Below are 19911 nucleotides of genomic sequence, written 5' to 3' on the forward strand. Positions count from 1 at the left end.
GTTTGGACACTTAATCTAACACACTTCATATATGCTTTCCCTGATTTCTTGCAATACCCTGAGAGATTGCTGATATTTACAACCTCAAAATTTAATAAAAACAGTCCTTATACTATTCTACTAGAATCCAATATTTCTAAGAAATGCAAATGCAGAAACAACTTTCTAAAGACATTTTCTTTTGTTTTGTGTGTGTAACTTGTTGTAAGTGCAAGGGCCTCAGCTTTTAGTTTAATAAGACATCATAGCTGTGTATCTAAAAAAAAATCAGCATTCTTTTATAACTTGCAAATAAAAAGAGGTAATTTATATGTAGAAAATTGGAACCACCGATGTTTGTTTTGGAATAGAACAACCTACATTTGCAATACTGAAATAAACTTTATTGCAGTGGGCTGTGGAAGTAAGGGAAACATATCCAGCAGTATCCTTGAAAAGTCTTGCCAGGGAGCTTCAGGTATGTAGTATGAGCTAACCAACACACACATGGGCCCCTAAATTTGCTGATAGGAAAGTGGGAGTTGTGGGCAACTCACTCTTGAGATCTGTAGAAGGAGCTTTTGCCTCTGGGGAAGAAGTGTGTCCTATTCCTACTGACATTGGGAAACACTGAAGAGGTACTGAAATAGATCTTGTCAGGAATCCCCATGCACTCACAGAGCTGTAACAAAAATATGATACCAGCACAGATATTAATCTGAAACATCACAACAAGGTAATAATATAAGGAGATGAGCCTGAGATACACTGAATTAATTTAAATTTGATCTCCAGAGAATATGACACCCCTGTGTTTTCATCTGTTAAACTCATGTGTCTTTAGGATCAGCGCAAAGTCCTTCAAAGCATATGTTTCATGTCTGCTAAATAAAGAGTCAGCAGTTGATGCACTATAGGAATCTGCTCAGATGTGCATGCACCAAGGTTACCTTAGCAGGCTTGAGCAGTAGTCTTTTACCTAATTCAAATAATGTAGAGGCACAGAGGTACAAATTCCCCTGTATTGTGTTTTGACCTATTAAAAAAAAAAAGGATAGAGTCCTACATTCCTAATTTTTATATGACTGTCTGGTGCAACCTAGGAACATGGAATGGATTACCCTGGTGTAGGTTGCTGGAGGGCATGAATGATTCTTAAAAGGAGAGTATTGGTTGGACTACATTGTCTATAGTTCAGCAGCAATGTTGGCTGTAATCTGTAAATGCCCTTGTGGCTGGGATAAACTTATAAACATATGCACCCACTTTGAAAAAAAAAAAGTTTGTGGTGGGGAACATACTTGTTTTGGGATGTGGAATGCTGGCTGAACAATATTCCTAAATAGACCAATTGGAAAAAGAAAAGGCTTTCTCTGCTAGAGGGAAAAAGGAGTCAATTAAATATGGAATTGCTTGATAATTTTAGTCTGTCATTGTAAGGCTATACCTACAACAACTATTTCTGATTAACCAATTTCTTGGTTCCACATAACTTAAACTCCTTGGGTCTCTGAAAGTTTGTCTTACGTTCTTGGTGCATAAAAGGAAATAGATGGTTTCTTAAAGGAGTATTCCATGCACAGCAGGATACTTCTTTAACCAAGTATAAGGTTTGCAAAAAGAGTATGACAATCTGTTTAAGCCTCCTGGGAGTGGAAAGGTGAAAAATTTAGTGCTAAAGTCAGAAATGCAGATTACCCTTGTCCTACTCAGGTGAGTCACATTCCATACATTTTCATACATTTTCCAGTGGCACACGCAGTTCTTAGCTGTTGTCACATGTAGATTGTCTAGTATCCTTTATCTGCTACTGCAGAAGGAGTTCATTTTGTGTCTGCCCTTTTTTCACAGTTTTCTTTGGAATAGGGCTGGTCATCATTGGTGAGGAAAGTTTAGAGCACCAGTCAGTGAAAAGGAAGAAATTATGACGTGAATGGGGAAACAGGACACTCTTTCTTATTCCCCACAAGGGTGTGGTTGGGGGGAGGTACATCTGCTGACCTTCATCTGTAAAATATGAGTGGGAAGGAGCAAAATAATTCTATTTATATTCAGAAGTCCGGCGGCCTTCCAACAGGTGTCAACTCAGATCAGTACTTGACATAAGGCAAGGAATTTTCTTTGCCCTGAAGTTCAAAACAAGCAGCAGGTAGAGGATAGGTTTGGCTGAGTACTCCAGTCTCCTGATATCCTGGGTAGGTTCAGCTCCTGCTTGGCTGGGGTTAAACCACAACACCATGCTAACCCTTCCCAGCCACTCTCAGGCCTGTGTTTTGGCACTGGGAGAGAAGGATGCTGGTTCTCCAACAGGTGCTGCTGCTGCCTCTGGGAAAACAAACAACATCCCACTGTGGACTACAGATGTTTGCCTCTGCTACCTCCCCCAAGGTTTCCTACCTTGAACATGTTGGGACAGACCACAGCTTTCTGCAATACTTTGTCAGATGCCTCAGATTCCTCCATGGGAACATGCTGCTGACATGCAGGATGATGTGTTATTAATAAGTTTGCCTCTGTCCCACTAATCTAAAAATACTTAGATAATGTTACAGAGGTTTGCACAGTTTGCCGACACATTTGGCTGAAACAAAAAGTGTCTTGTAGTGAGAACTAAGCCTTGGGAACAACTTTTCCATTGGGTTCAATTAGTGGAATCCCATAGAATATTTTATAAGAATATTCTTATAGGAATAGAGTATTTGAATTCCAAAAAAGCCTTTGAAATTGGGGTCAGTTTGGGGCATTCTGCTTCTGCCCATGGTGAGCCAAGCATATTATTTTACTGCCTGGGAACAGCCTGGGAGGAAAATTCTTACCTACAAGATACAATTTCCCTTTAAAAATCACTTGACTCTCAAGGAAAGTTATGCTGTGGGAGGTCGCTGTATTGTCTCTCGTATATTACTCTGCACCTATTCCATTTCAGAGTCTGGTTTTGATGACTGAGAGAAGTCATGGATAAAAATAGGAAGGTATGGGAGATACCAGGAGAGAGAAATACCTGGATCCATCCAGAATGGATCAGTCCTTACTGCACTTTTGTATATTGCACGCCACCATCTGCCATGTTATGTTTTAGATTTCCTAGATGTACATAGAAAAGTTTACTTTGCAGCTCACATGGTGTATTAAGGGACTGTAAGTTTATTCAACATGCCTCAGAGTTATTATGTGTTGTGCCATGGATCTCAACATGTGTTGTTGCAATTTGTCAGAACTGTTGCCAGATGTCCAGTAAGCTCTGTTGGATGTCCAAGTGTGAGGGAAGGGGAGAATAGAGGAGTGGGATTTGTTCATTCTTCAATTCCCAGTATATTGGCTGTCATGGGAGATTGCAAAATACAGAGAAGGGAATGTCACGTCGTTTTGCACTGTAAAGTTTTTTACAGTACCCAAACCACTTTGCATTATCCTCTTACAGGCCTTACCAGGTCTGAAAAGATATTACCTGGAAATCCTAGTACACCATTGCTCTTAACAGCACAGGACTGATAGCAGCAATATTTTAAAACAAGCAAAACTTGGGCCCTCAGCCCGGTGGCCTTGCCACTGCCACAAGCACAGAGCTTTGATAAAATAATGGATGCCATATGTTGTTTCTTAGAAATGTCATGCAGTTTGAGTAGGAGAATAATTTTCTAGTCCAAGAAAGCTCATGGGGAGCAGAAAAGTCAACAAAAAGCTCCTTAAGAAAACAGTGACAGCTCCTTACCTCTAAGCCCTTGATTTATTTTGCATTTTATTGAAAATTACTTGTAAAAGACATTATCTGGTGACCAAACTCTGTAACTTCCTCAGTCGATTCTGATTGCAAAAATCTCTATCTGTTTCTGGTTTTTATTTGCCATTTATTCAAAGTTCATGGATTATTATCCATAATATTATCTGGGTCATCATGACTGATACCAGTTTGCAAATGACTGGAGTACAGCTTCAGCATTGATTTAAACTGCCAAGTATTATTTTCATTATTCAGTTCAACAATATGAACTGGATGTAGAAACCATCTATTGTGTTTTTCATGAAGTACTGTTTTTCTCATTATGTGCTTCTCAGGTAAAAATATTTTGCAAAAAGAAAACCATGAGTTACCACTCTACTGGTAATGACAGTAGATCATGGGATTATGGCCATTTTGTACAGACATTTTTCATCTTTCTTACCACCAATGTGATCAGTGCTATCTGAACAGTACAGAAAAGAACAGCCTTGGATGTTAGACTAAAACCAGGCAAAGGAAAAAAATCACTGCTCTTTTCCTAGAATCTAGAAAAGATTTCTAAGCTCTTTCGAAGGAGTACAGCCTTGAAATGTTCTTTTTTTTTCCTCCACAAAACTCTTCATATCTTTTGGGTTGTTTTGCACATCCATGGGAGCTCTTTGTTGTAGGTAAGAGAAGCAGGTAAGAGTGCTTGAAAACACTTCAGAAACAAAATGAAGTGGTTAGTTCTGGAAAACTTTGAGAAACTTGCTCAGATAGCAACGTCCCTGCTAATTTAGAAGATGTAGTGACAAATCCCTAAAAGCTCTCTTCAAATGGATATCAAATGGATAGCATTTCTCAAAATCAAATGGATAGCAATTCCTCAAAATCCAGGATTAAGATATAGGTAAATAAGACCATTCTTCAGTGTGCAGAAGGCAGTGGAGATAAAGAAAGTGATAGTAGCAGGTACTGTAGGACTTTCTTTCATAGCTTTTTTTACTCTTTAATGTTGAATTTACTGTTTAGGAATCTGTGTGTGTACTTCTGTGCTAGTATTTACGATACAAATGGGATTTTTCTTTTTTCATTTTGTATTTCTGCAGCTGAATGTAAAAAACCCCTGCAAATAACTTACAAACAAGATGAACGATTTTACAATTCGTTAGTAGAGCATAACAGGAAACACTTGCCTGATTCTCTGCTTCTCTTATCAGTTAACTTGTACAAAAAATATCATATGCAAGAGAGTACAGAGAAAGATATAGAGGAAAACAGCTCTTTTTCTTTTTTTTTTTTTTTGAGTAGGGATGGCAGCAAATGCCATATTAAGGCCATAGTTGGCTTGATTTTCACACATTAGTTTGGCCATTATGTGTATATGTAGGAACATATGGGAGAGTTACTGCTTAGGGCAGATGGGTCATGTTCCTCTGGGACACTGTAAATGCAGAGTGCTCTCTTTCAGATCATCTAAGGCTGCAGTAGACATCATGGATGTCTTTGAAAGGGTTTTTCTCCTTTAGTGCATTTGCCTGTGTGATTTGGTTGTGTATGAGATTATATCTTCAAGCTGTCTGCAACTGGGCCATTCTTATTTGATAGTCTTGGTAATAAATGGCACATGTATTTTTAAATGGGTCTAGTGTAGTGAGGGCATATATATTTTTTTCATACCAGTTGGGAGTTGTGTCTCTACGCATGTCTTCCTGAATGGTGTTCTGAAGATTGTAATTCTAAATTACCCTTTTCATACTAAAGACAAAGCAGGTACCTTTACATTTAGAAAATTAATGTATTTTATTCCCTTATGTGTCAGGGAAATCTTTAAATAGTTGATAAGAATGGAGTTATAATAGTTCAAAAGGGTAATTTAAAAAAAAATTATGTGTCTTAGCAAGGCAGAAAAGGTGGAAAACATGCCTATTAGTCTATTTCTTCCATGATAATTTGGAGGAAAAAGTCTTAATGCCTAAAAAACCACGAGGTGACATTTGCTTGACTGTCCTATTTATGTGCTGCCTGGGTGAGCTCCTTGATAGCATTTGTTACAAAGGGTAGGAGAGTCTAAGGTTAAGACTCTCAGATCATGTATGGGTCCAAGAAATTTTTCAATTTAAATATGCTGAAAAGCCATAAACCCTTATATAAATTAGGGAGAACTTGTGCATGGTCTAGCTCCTGGAGAATAAAATTGACTTTGGATACTTTTAACGTGGTATGGAGCATCACTCTTTGAAAACCTGTTCTTAAACGTGATGCAAACTACAGGGAAGGGGTTTCACTGCTGAATGGCCACTGGTTAATGGTTTGCTGCTGCTTCTGCCCCACTAATTTGATTATTAAGTCTTGTGACAAGTTTCTGGCAGAACGTCTGCGAAATAGACTTTGGAAACCATTCCAGACTCAGCCTTTATGTGAGCACAGCTATGATTCCACCAGATTCCAAACATGCATGAATTTTATAGACCATAGGTGACAAAAGAAAATTGTCATGCTTGCATGAAAATTCAGGCTGGAAGGGACCTCTGGAAGTTTATCAATTTATATGATGACACTAAAAATTAGAGTAAGAGGAAAATGATAAAAAACTAGGGGCAAATTCTTGGAAGGTAAATGAATTAATGATTCCTTCACTGAAAAAGAAGTTTGTTTCTTAGTTGATTTATAATTTGATTTGAATTATTTTTAATTATATAATAATTATTATTTGATTTATAATTTGTTTAGGTTGATGGTGTCTAGTAGAACTTGACCACCAAGTAGCTTTGTCCAGGTTCAAAGAGGGTTATAGGATAATAAAGGCAGGAAAGGATTCCAAGAGGCTTTGCACAGTCAGATCTGGAAAACATCCAAGGACAGGGATTGGACAACCTCTCTGGGCAGCCTGTTCCAGTGCCTACTGTCCTCATGAACAAAATGACTTTTCTGATATCTAGTCAGATTGTCTCATTTCAGCTCATGTTGCTCCTCACCCTATCGCCCTGCACAGCTGAAGAGCCTGGCTCCTTCTCAGCTGCCTTCCTGCAGGGACTGGAGGCTGCTGTTGGACTTGTGCAGAGCCATCTTTCTCCAGGATGAGCCAGGCTGGATCTCTCAGTCTCTCCTGGCAGGGCAACTGTCCCAGCCCAAATCAGCTTGGGGGTCCCTCCCTTAGTTCCTGGCAATTCACAAATGTCTGCTCAATACTGAAGGGCACAAAGCTTCATACTGCATGCTAGATTGAAAGTACTGAGGGGAGGGGATTAATTCTGGTACTAAAATATTTATATGTTCATGTTCTTCATCTAGAAGTTTTATTTTTTGATTTAAGAAAATGATTATGCATCTACTATGAATTCCAGTGCTTCAACAATAACCCATATGTCCTATATACTGACATTCTCATTAAATACGTACTAATGGCACTTCTGAATAGTTGAAATCACATAGTGTGATTTCTCTGGTTGAAACTTGTTAAAAGAGACTAATAATTAGTGTTTCATGATCTTATCTCTTTTTAAAGAATGAAAAAGATTCATTGCTGCTTTTTGTACTTGCTCCATTCAGTGATTAGCTGGCCAAAAATGTCTACTGTCTGCATATGCCAGTTATTAGATAAGAATTTGAAGATACTCTGCAGGATTTATTTGTGATGTTGATTTTGCTTCATTTATTTTTAGAGACGTACTCTACTTTGATTTAAACAGACTCAAAAGCCAAATATATGATTATCTTAATGGATAACTAATTATATATTAATTGAAATCTTATTTCTGTCAGTAGAAGCAAACTGTAATATGAGCTATTTCCTTTTCTATCAAGAATATTATCTATCAAGAATATTTTCTAACACTTATTACCATCAGAAGACATTATCCTTCTGTTTAATTCCTTTTTATTACACATTACTTCCACTAGGAAACTGAGCAGTCGGGCATGAACTAACTCAGGTAAAATAAGAACGGATCTGTATTCCAGTTGAAAGTCATATGCTATTGAACCATGGTTGCTTTAGATCTTGGAAATTTCTGTTGTCTTTGATGCTGAAAATCCCCAGAACAATCAATTAAAATTAAAATAATTTAGTGTTCATTAAAGCTGCCAGATTGACAGTTTTGCCAAATTAAATCTTGGTTTTTTTCAAAGGGGAAATGGTTATAACACGTACAATGATGATACAAACTTATACACAGCATCTGCTAATGTGCTTCAAACCTCACCTCAAGGAGGAAGAAATAATTCTGTTTACATGCCATCCTGTCCCTATCATACACTGAGAAAAGCAGCGTATTTTGCTGGCAATTTTCATAATCCACTAAGAGATTCATTAACTTGAAGTGAGGGAATAATTGATTTTTTTTAGTTTCAGTGGCAAAAAAGGAGAAAAATGTTTAGTTTTAATATAAATAAAACCATTTTTAGTTATTTTCATCAGTCATTTTATATTAACCCCAGGAAAAAAAAAAGGTTTTATCTTTTGAAACTGGTAATAAATGACAATGAAATGAAGATCCTCATTCATAATGTCTATAACTTCTGCACTACTTTTATGATCAGCCAATTCACTTATGGAGAGACATAAGTTCAGATTTTCCTCTGCAAAATGTGAGTGAGGTCCTGTGTTCAGGAAAGCTTTCCATTTCCTTCTGTGGCTCATGGAGCAAGTAGGTTGGAATTCAATTTCCTATGATGTTTCAGTGATTTTACCCTTTAGAGTCACTGACTAATGAATGGCAATAGTCCACAGGAGACGCCTCAGTGTTCTCTGCACTGTGGCCCTGGCATTGACAGTATCTAGGAGGAGAAAATAACATGAGGAAAGTACTCTGCAGCCAGAGTTAAACCTTGAGTTTAGCCTCTGAGACTCAGGCTGATCAAGCTGCAATGTTTTTGGCTAAATAAATCTCTGTGTTGGCAATATGTGAGAATGCAACCGTTCATTTGCTCAGCTCTTATTACAAGTGAATAGAAATAAAATATTTCTGAATTACTGAGTCAGTTTATCTCAGAAGAACTGGAGTTTCACCGTTTTCCTTTTGGCTGCTTCTGCTAGGTTAAACTGTATAATTTTGGTATCTGTGAAAAATATTGCTACACACACACACATACACAAATTTTGGGAGAAACTACGATGCTGTTTCATTTGTACCATTAATGCAATACAGTCTAAATTTTTGGAGAAGAAGAAAATATGAGAAATATCTTAATTCATATGCCTTATATACTTCTGTTGTTTGAGATTTGAAGGCAGAGAGTGCAACCACACACTTCCCAGGCTCCAATTCTTATTGTCAAAAGAAGTATACAGTGACACTCTGAATTCATGAATATAAGCACTGCAAGAAAAGGATAAATTCACCTGAATGGAAACTGCCACTCACCTCTGGAATTACATCCTACTTTGAACATTTAAACTTAAATGCCAGAATTTAAAAATTAACATTATGAGTGAGTCAGGTCAGCATTTACTTCAGAAATACAAACAATTTTGAACTGTGTGTTCCATGCAGCAGACATCAATGACTCTCTAGAGAGATATATAGCTACTCTTTTCAGAAAAATCCAGTATACTGGGGATACCTATATCCAATATGTTTATCAGTGCCAAAATAGTCCATTTTGTTGCAAATTTATGTCATCAAACTATTTTTTCTACCTTATATATAATATCCATACTGTTTAATGACAGAACATCTCTGAATAGCCAATTTGAAAGTCTACTTATTAATATTATTCACATCTTCAGGTTTATATATTATCTTTGTGTATATAAAATTTGGCATTTACAAGCTAATCAAGGGTCTTGACACAAAGACTTTATAGTCTTTGGAAAAAATTTTTGATAGATATCTCTTATATGATTCCTCCAATGGATATGAACTCGATTCATACACCTAATAACATCATATGGATAACTTTCCTAACAAATTAACCTTTAAAATTACACACAAAAAGTATAGGTAATAATATAATTTATTTTTTTTCTAATAGTTGTAAAAACTCGGTTTGCAGAAAATTCTAGATATTTTATGTGGATAAGTAATTTTGCAGTGATCTGAACACAAACAGCAAATTATATTTTACATCCTAACTTCTTTGCTCTTCCAATTGTTTCCAGCTCTTGTTTTTTTAACCTGAAAACCTTTCTTAAAATTTGAATTTCTGGAAGGATGTGGATAGGTAAGGTCATAGCTTTTATGATGATTGTAACTTCTTAAAATGTTCCAGCTATACCTTCAAATCATGCCTGGCTTTTCAAGTGTTTTCACATTGCCAAAATCATATCAAGGGAATTTGTCTGGGAGCAGATACACACAGCTGTGCGTAAGCTTTACTTATGGTCTCATCTCAGAGGAGAATCTGTGTGCAGTGTCCCTAGGGAGCCCAGGTTATGTAGTTGGCACCATGCCCTCTGTCTTGAGAGTTTCTGAGTTCCATTCCTGGCACAAAACCTTGCATAACCACTGCCATCAGATGAAAACAACACAGACACAACCTTGTCCTTTCCGCCAGTGCTGTGGGAATCGGAGATCTCTTGGTTGTTCAGTACTCTTATGCAAAAATCCTGTAAGTAGATGTCTTCTTATAGTTCAGTTGCCCAATCTAAACAGTCTTCAAAATTTGCCTTAGGATTTTTTAAAAAGGAAGGAAATATAGTGATTGTGTTGTTTATTATTTAGATATAAAACTATGTTTGTATTCTCTAAATGAGAGAAGCTAAGAAGACAGGATGATGTGTGTGGTGTTACTGAAACCGTTTTGTTCCCTTCCCACTTTCCCTCTCTTTTATACATAAGTATTGGAACTGATGCCAATTTCTTAATTTCCAAATTGGAACTAATTTGTATTTCTCAGAATGTTAAATAGCATTGAAAAAGAACACACTGGAGGAAAGAACACACCAAATGTCTTCCCATTGAAGATGGGAGGCAGAACATAGTATGAGACTTGGACACAAACTGTAGAAATAATTTCTTTCCAGGTGAGAATGAACAGATTTCCAGTACTTTTTATGTGGGGGACTTTGACAGTGTGTCACCTCAACTAATCAGAGTGCCTCATGCTGTCATTTGGGAGGCGACACGAGTTACACTATTAGCAGAGCCTCCAAGTGACTAAGGCATTGTGGTAATGGATATAGATCCCAGCTGCAGTCAGGATCAAATGGAAGATAAATGGGCTTCTGTTATGCTTAGCCCATTTTCCAGGAAGCACACTCCACTCAAGTTTGACGTGCACTTTGATGAGAGGGAGGTTTTGTTTCTTCTTCACAATATGCTGGTACATACCATATGTCTGTCTCAGGCTCCCAGGGAGAAGAAAAGAGGCAATACAGTGCTTCCAGGCAGACTGGACCTGGTGTCCCAAGGGGATTTGCAATGTACTAGCCTTTCTCCTTCTGAAGGGCTAATAACAAAGTAGTGTCTCCTATAAAAATGCTTTTGTGGGCACGTACAAATAGACAAATGCAATGTTAACATTTAATAACTTGTAGAAGAAACCTATTACTTCTTAGGAGCAGAGCTGACTTGTTAATTTTATATGTAAAGTTGAAAAATGACCAAAAATAGTGCCCTCTTTATCCTTAGTGAGAAGCTGATAAATCAAATGAATAAAAGATTATTTTGGAGCAAGAATTCTGCTTTGTCTTATTACATTCTTTACCCATAACAACCCTGTGCCATATTTAAATTTAGTTTTCTGAGTAACAGGCAATCTTTCCAACAGAGAGTACAAGTTAGCAAATCAGGCTTTGATTTTGCCACTTCAACCTCTGTATCATTTAAAGATTAACAAAATCATCTATCTCAAGACTTTCACCTGTAAGAAAAGATGCCTAGTTTGAAAGGAAAACAAAACATTTATAGAATTATTGCAAAATTTTTATCTGCTTCAAAGCACAAACAGAATCCCCACAGGCTGATAAAAGAAGGTGTCTCTTGCCTGCCATACAAATGGAAAGTTCAGTTCATAAAGCTGTTATGCATAATTTCCATGGATGTTCCATAAAGTCTGCTTGGGAGTAACACAGAGGAAAAATTAATTACGTACTTTTAATATTCATTAAGTGTTTTTTCCCCTCTGAGCATGTGTTGCAGCTTCAGCAGTACATTTCCAAAACTGCATAAACCCAAGTACAGCAGCTAGGTGAGTGATTATGCATCATTGCAGAAGGACAGTAAAGGAATATTGCCTCCAGCTCAGCTCCTGCCTTTGGGCTTGTGTGTGGCAGAGAGGGTAAGGCAGCTGCAACCAGTGCACTCTCTGCATACTCCCTGGTGTATGGAAAGGGACAGCATTCCCTTGTTGCTGCTTTTAAGGAAAGAAATGCTCCTACAGGTCAAAGGAGCTCCTTCCTATCTTTCCAGAAGGAATTCCAGAAGGAATCATGATACAAGATACAAAAGGAATATTGCTGCAAAACTAGCAACACTTCCAAAAGATTAGATGGCTGCAAGAACAATTCAGATTCAATTTCTGGGCCTGCTAACAGCTTCCTGGATAAACTTAGGCATGCCACTTAATCTTTTTGTGCCTTAGTTCCCAATCTGCAATATGAAGATAACATGGTTTTCTTCCCTTCAGACTTTATCTTTTTGGAAGTTCATTGAAGCTTTGGGCATCTCTGTGGCTGGCTATTAATTGCTATTAATATTTATCTGCAGTGATGCTGAGAAGAACGGGAAGAAAATGTGGGTTAGATTTAGAATTGCAAAGACATCTAAATTTTTGCTTTGCAAACACATAGAATTTTTTTTCCTGAATCAGGACATAAAGTTTAAGACTGAAATACTTCTATAGATAAATTGCCATATGTTGAATATTTCAGCACCTACCTCCCAGTAGGTGGTGAAATGATTACTTAGCAGAAAAAAAAATTTTGTATCATAGGATTTGGCCTCCATTGATAGAGTCCATTCCATAGGGCAGAGTGGAGGGAACTTGAATTAGAATTGTCACAGGGCAATGTGAGTGTAAGAGGGTACCACATGGACAAAGGGAATGCAGAAGAACTGATAAAAGACAATATCTGGCAGCTCCTTCAGGGAACACTGTTCTGCCTTAAGCACTGACTGAATAAGGCAGGATGCTGTAGAAGTTGGCAACTGTGTAAACAAAGACTAAAATCTAGTGCTTGTAGTCAAGGTGTCCAAATTGAGGCAACCTCTGTCATTCCCTGACTTGAGGAAAAGTTTACTACATTATCATTTTCCAAATAATCTCTAATTTTCATGCCACTTCTTCCTGCCTTTAGAGAGAAGAAAATATTACAAAGACTTGTTTTTTTTAATCCTTTCCTAGGAAAAGCTAATTTATTTCTACAAAGTTCATTAAGGGATTCCTCCTTCAATGACTGTATTCTTTAAATTCTTCTTTAACCTCTTAACAAATTTTAAAATTTAATTATTTTTATACTAATACCTAAAGATATGTAAAAATAATTCACAATCCATCATCTGCTGAGAATAGTGAAACCTTTTCCTTGATCCCATTGAGCTCATATAGATATTATTTCTGCAAATGCTACTATTATTTATTGTTTATAATTTCTTTTTAGTGTAATTGTGGTGCTTTTAAGATAAAATGGACTGAATGAAATATGAAATCACTTTACGTCATCCTGACTCAAAGAGACCAGGTTTATAAAGCATGGAATATAATGAGATTTGTGAAACAATGGTGAGAACACAGAATATGATACAGAAAATCTATCTACATGGTATTACTTGGCTTGTAGTAGTCATCCTTAACTTATGGACAGAAGTAGCCTTTGTATTTTTGCATTATTTGAATGGAGGTCAAATCTGCTTTGAAAAATAAATTTAATAATAATCATACTTATGAATGGTGTTGTTCAATGCTAACAGTAGTTAGCAAAGATCTAGAGATTTCAGAGAGAGCTCTCTTTTATCAATATACCATCAATATCAAGTATATTTATATCAATATACTTTCCATGAAAATTTCAAGTTAAAACAAATATGGGGAGATTTTGATGCTATCTTTCGTTTCAGTTATGCACACCTTAATTCTTCAGGTAGCCCTGAACCTGTTGGTCTTCCTTGAAAGAAAAACTGGTTGCTTTTACCTTCATCTGAGTCAAACCTTTCTAAACAGAAAGTGAGGGCCTAGTGATTTGTTCAGTTCCTTAGACGCTCCCAGCAGCAACACATCTAATGAATTCACTCTCCAGCAAATGTGTGCAACCACTTTCCTTCTGGGACATAGGTAGGGCGTCCTTTTTCCCTTTACCTCTACTTGCCAGTCTTGTCTGGTAATAGAAGTGACCTTCACTTCTGACTGAAAACAGATGCAAAGGAATGTGAAGTGTGCATGACTGCTAGGTGCTTACTGAAGGTGTACCAACCTTTCAGAGGCCTTCTTCAACTTGACCTTGATGTGCTTCAGACAAGTGCTGGAAGCTGAATGCTTTCAATTCAAAACAATAAGCAGTATCCTTTTGAGCTTACAGGAAATTTGGGTTGTTTGGAATTTTTAGTTAAATATAAAAGACCAGAATGTTCAGAAATAGGTCCAGTTCTAACAGGCTTGTGAAAATATGATGAACCATATTTAGTAAGTCAGTCTCCTGGGAAGGTGGGGGGAGAATAGAAGTCTTTTATGTTGAGCACCCATTTCTTTTTTGTTTCCAGTCATGCTAGAGACAAAGAATTGCAAGTAGTGCCATAATTACTTATTTCTGGACATGGCAAGAGCCAGAAAAAATAGTAATAAAGAGAAAGAACTTTTTAGAACACTTTCAAAGTATGCTGTGCAGATGTCTTGATGTTAAAACAGTACTGTTCCAACAACCGTGCTCCGGAACAGTGCCTCAGTTATGCTTTTAGGCCTTAATTCCTTGCCAGCTTCTTCCTTGACCCCAAAGAGCTGGAATTTAAAGTTGTTCTAAATTGATGACATGCTTTTCCTCTTTTGAAGGAATGCAGATCCCCTGTCACAATCTATCACTTTATTGTAGAAGAGATTTGAGTCCTAGCATGTGAGTCACACTTTCCCAGTCTACTAAACAGAAAATGCCAACAACTATTTTCTTGTTCAACTTTTTCATAGCAGCTAGGAAAAAAAAATACAAAACAAGCTAATGGTGTACTTCATCTTGCCTCTGAACTGCAGGTATAGTTTATTTAGTCCTTCTAAGAGTCCCAGGTATGTGACATTATCTGGGGCCTGGGAGGAAACTTTTTTCCCCAGTCTCACATTATTTTGGAAAACATTTGTGGCAAACTGCTGCAGTTTCAGTTGTGAAATACTATGAGAGCAGATGATAAGAATCACAGGACCTTTATCCAGGTTGGAAAGGACCTTTAAAGATGAACTAATCTAACCTTTTGGGGGAAAGGGAGCCTGGGTGACATTATTAGGCAATCTGTCCAAATACATCTCCAAAAATTCCAGAGATGGAGTCTCTATCACATCCCTAGAAAAGTTGCTCTGGTGAGTGATTGTTCTTGCAAACTGTAAAAAATATCTTTCTTACATGAAGATGAAACTTGTCACAGTGAAATTTGTACCCATTTTCCCTTCTGCATATGGCTTCTTGTGAAGAGATCTCCTGTCCTCTTTGCAGCTGTCCTCTAAGTACTGGAATACTGTGAGGTGCCCTCTGAACCTTCTTACAGGGAGAAAAGACCTAACTCTTTCAGTCTTTCTCATAGGGCACTTTTGCCAACATTTTGGTCATCAGATCTCAGTTAAAAAATAGATAAGGCAAGCCTGAGTGTTTGCCCTCCTTGTTGCATGATAATAAAATACCATGAGCCCAAATTAGAAGTATATGAAAAAAATACAAAAAAGATACAGAAAAGAGCTATAATTAAATATTATTTCATTAAATATAAAATATATACATCAAAACCTCACAAGCTTGTCCCTAATATTTTATTTAGCTTCAAATAATTAACATTTTGACTATTACCAGGTTAAAGTAACAAAGTCAATGCATACAGCAAACATTTCACCAAGTCCATAGTGACTGGGGAATAAAATCTAATTTTGAGCATTTGCCCAACTAATGCTTATTTTATGAAGGTAGGTGGGTATGTCAAGGGAGCTGCTGCCATTTCACCCCTGTAGGCCATCCAGATTTCCTGCTCTGACAAGATGTTACTAACCAAGCAAAGTGAGGAAGGGACTGGCCAGGAGAAGGAGCCACCTGAAATTTCTGTGGGAAACCTCACAAAAATCCTACCACTGAATTTCTCCTGGTATGTTTAATGGTGTGGTTTTGGAAGTGCTTTCTAATGAAAACAAGAGCATCACCTCAGCAAGTGTGATCCCATCAGTCTGAGATGTTTCTGAGGCTGGAGATGTCAGAAATATGTTTCAAGTGTGTTTCAGCTTGAGAAGCAGCTGGAACACATGAGCAAATGCATCTGAACATGAAGGTAGCCTCTGATTTCAATTTAAGATGATGTACTGCTCCATTAAAAGACTTATTCAGAGGCATCCTGAGCTTTCAGTTTGGAAACTGTAGCCCTGAAACTGGATGAGCAGTCCATAGCAGACTTTAGTGAGCACTGCATCCAAGACACAATGTCGGGAGATAAGTACATATGGCAGCTCCCAAGTCAGACAGGCAGATGCTGTGTGAAAGGAAGATATATTCTTCAGCTTGGCAGCTGGGGATTGTGGTTGTTCATCAGATGAAGAAGCATGAGGAAGAAGTACAAGAAACATTATGTGATCTTACCTCTTATGCACCCATTTTACAAAAGCTCCAGAGAAACACTCCCATGCAAACACATTTAATAGTATCCAAAGCTAGAGAACTAAATATGAATGTAAGAGACTAAATCCATAGCCTTATTTTCCAAAGTCACCCACAAGCTCAGCTGGATGTCTGTATTTATTTACCCCCTCCTCCCCCCCAACCCATCTGTTTCTGACTAGTCAGCGCCTCTCTGTGCAGAAAGGCCCAGGGGTATGTGTGTGCTGCGGGGTTGGCTGTTGGCAAAATATTAATTCAGGGAACACCACAATTATTTGACATAGTAATAAGCATGGGAAATGAAGACAGGCTGAAAATGTGATCAATCTAGTCATGAACTGGACGGTAGCCATCGGAGTTAATCACAGTGTGGGGAGTTGGGAAGGAGGCAATGCCTGTGATTGGAACTGGTGAGGAAAGAGGAGGAATGCTTTAAAGCTGTGATGAATTAATTTGTGGAACTCACTGATACAAACTTTTATCCATGTTGAAATTACAAGGTAATCAGTCCCAACACTCCATGGCAAAAGCTGAGCAGAAGATGAGCTCTCTGTACACACTTCCACCCTGAGGTTTTTCTGAGCTTTTTGTGCACGGTGGAACATTTTGAGCCTTACTCTCAACAAACCAATGAATATCACCTGAGGACACCAGGTAAACTGACCCTTGTGATGTCCTTATGTCTTTCATTCCAGGTAGAAATCTGTACTCTCTGGGGCTTATATTTCTGTTTAATATTTTGATTATTATTTTTTTCCTTCCCTCCACATGCATTCTAGACACAAAGCCAGGTTCATTCCTGCAGAGAAGAAACCAACCTAAAGGGTTCTCTAGCTCTCTTTGCTGGCTTCTGCCAGCTTTTCTCAGGCACAAAGCAGACATATCCTATGCAAACCTTCTAGTGAGGCAGTCTTTGGGGTCTGTAGACCTCTTCCATAAATTTCAACAGCGTCTTAGTAGTGTTTGCACTGCCAGTGCAGGCAATACTTTCTCACACTGGCTCCTCTGGCCTCCTCCCTTTCCATCAGCCAGACTTTGTGATTTCATGCTTACCAGCAAAAAATTTAGCAGTTAGTCATCCAGTGGAAGGTGTCCCTGTCCATGGCAGAAGTGTTAGAACTAGATAGTTTCTAAGGTCCCTTTCCACCCAAGGCATTCTATGATCATTTTATGATCTTCATTTTCTGATCTCAGTTAAAGAGGAGTTATATATCCTTATTTTCTTAGTTATTAGACATGTTGTGAAGCTAAAGTATTCCATGCTTACTTAAAATATGGTGCACTGCTGCTGAATGGGGTGCCAACCTTTCAAACGCTGCCTGTGCAAGCTGATCTTGTTAAAAATATTTTTCTGTCCTCAAATTTATTTTGAAGAATAGCAGGAGGATTTCAAACACCAATACTTCAGGAATAACAGGCATGCTGGTTCACAGATAACCAGGCAGATTTAAGGCAGTTGCAGCCTGACATGAAAGTTTTTCAGTTCATCAGGTGGAAGGCAGTGATGTCTCAGCTAATAGGCATGTTTCTCTGTTTCACATAATTAGAATGAACAGGGACTGCAGAGGCTACTGGTCTCACCATGATATTCCCTCCATCAGGGAGCTGTTTTCAATTTTTATTTGTGAAAAATGAAGAATCTTTGCATGGTTGCTGTGCAGGGATATTTTCTTGTGCAAATGGACTTATTTAATGAAAAGTAATAGTATGAGATATTAGCAACCAGTCCCCAGTATTGAATCATCCTTGATACAGAAAAATGTCTTTCTTGCAGTCATTCTGTAGTTCAAGAAGTTTTTGATTGAAAGAGGTGATAAGGCCTGATATATGTAAAAACTGAGTAGAGTTAGTAACCCCCAGGTTCATAAGTACATCACTCACCACAGACTGAGATAGGATCTCACAACAAATCTTTTTTTTCTGTGAAGAAACAAATGTCAAGTGTAACTGATTCAAGAAAAAAACATCCTGCAAGGGCATTTTAGGACCTGCACTTGCTAATTAGCAATATCTCTGTCTTTACAAAACTTTATGGCCTGTCTTTAACCAAGCTAATGCTCAAAAGGGGTTTGAGCTTGTATTTTAGAAACTATAGATAACCTTATGCTTCCTATTCCTCTAGTGTGGGAAGGCAGATATTTTAAACAATGAATTACATCTTAATATATCCTTGTGACACTGCTGATGAATGACAATGTACAGACCTAACATAACAGATCTAGAAGACAGCAATTGTGTTTCTTCAGTCCTTCTTTCCTTTCTTTAATCATATTTCTTCCAGTTATGATTCTGCTTAGGTCAAATTTTCTTTTGCTTTGGCCATGACATTCTTCAGTGTGGATGTGGATCATATTGTGCTGATTTTTTCAGGAAAAGCAGTATGTGTTTAGGATTTTATTCTTGAATGTAATACATGAGGATCATGGTGCCCTTCCTCTGCAGAAATCAATAGGATTGCTGTGACAAGACCATTTATTTTTACCCTGCCATCTTAGGAAAAAAAACCCTTTAAACATGTTAAAGATAGCTCTAGACAAGTAATTATTAGACAAGTAATTCTCAGAAGAGATACCAGGGGCCTCAACCCACAAAGAACATTTACTGTAAACCAACAAAAAACCTCTTCAAAGTCCAGGGAATGAATAAATGCCCATTACTAAGTCTATTTCAGTAGAAGAGATGATTATTTGATTGAATATTATGGTGAAGACCAAAGCAAAGTATCTGTTAAAAGTGTTTATTGTTTCCTATCAAACCCTCTGATCCTTTGTATCCAAATTATTCAAGTTCCAGTTTTAGATGTTTCAAGACAGACTCTGATCTTAGTCACATTGCTGTAAATAGGATGTAACTAGAATGTCCTTCCCCTGTAACATCTGTGTTATTAAATTCTGACTTATTCACAAAGATTGCATTCAGAAAACTGGCAAATGCAAGTGTGATTTCATCCACTATGAATTTCTCTTTGCTGTCAGCTTTTTCCCTCACACACTTGAGCAGAGGCATTGTGTAAACAGGGACACTGTTCAGTAACAGGCATGACTTCTCTTTTGGACACCTCCCCAAGCAGCCTGACATATCCTCTCAGCAAACTGTGACAGCAAACAGAAGCCTCCTTCAGATATTGTCTGTGATGTGATTAAATGTCTGACAGTTTCTTTTGATCTTGGCACTGGTGGACTTAATCAAGGATATCCCACCTTGTGTGGCCAAAGAATTACCACTGGTGTCTCTCTAATAGAGCAGTTAGATATTTGGTTCAAATTTATTGGCTTATAATGAACAGATTTGCTTTAGTTCTTGAGGATTTAGAGGATTTTCTTTTTGCTTTATTCCCTGATATTACATTTCTCTTAGCCAGAGTGATATTTTATGCTACTTAAATGACACACTTCAATTTAACAGCCTAAGTACCATTATTATGTCTTTGCATACCAACAACTGATACAAAGTGCTTCTTAGAATTTGCTCCCTTTTTTTAGCTGGGTTTCTTCTGCCTGACCTTGATAAAAAGGAG

This window comes from Agelaius phoeniceus, chromosome 3 (assembly GCF_051311805.1).
Source record: "Agelaius phoeniceus isolate bAgePho1 chromosome 3, bAgePho1.hap1, whole genome shotgun sequence".
Taxonomy (NCBI): domain Eukaryota; kingdom Metazoa; phylum Chordata; class Aves; order Passeriformes; family Icteridae; genus Agelaius; species Agelaius phoeniceus.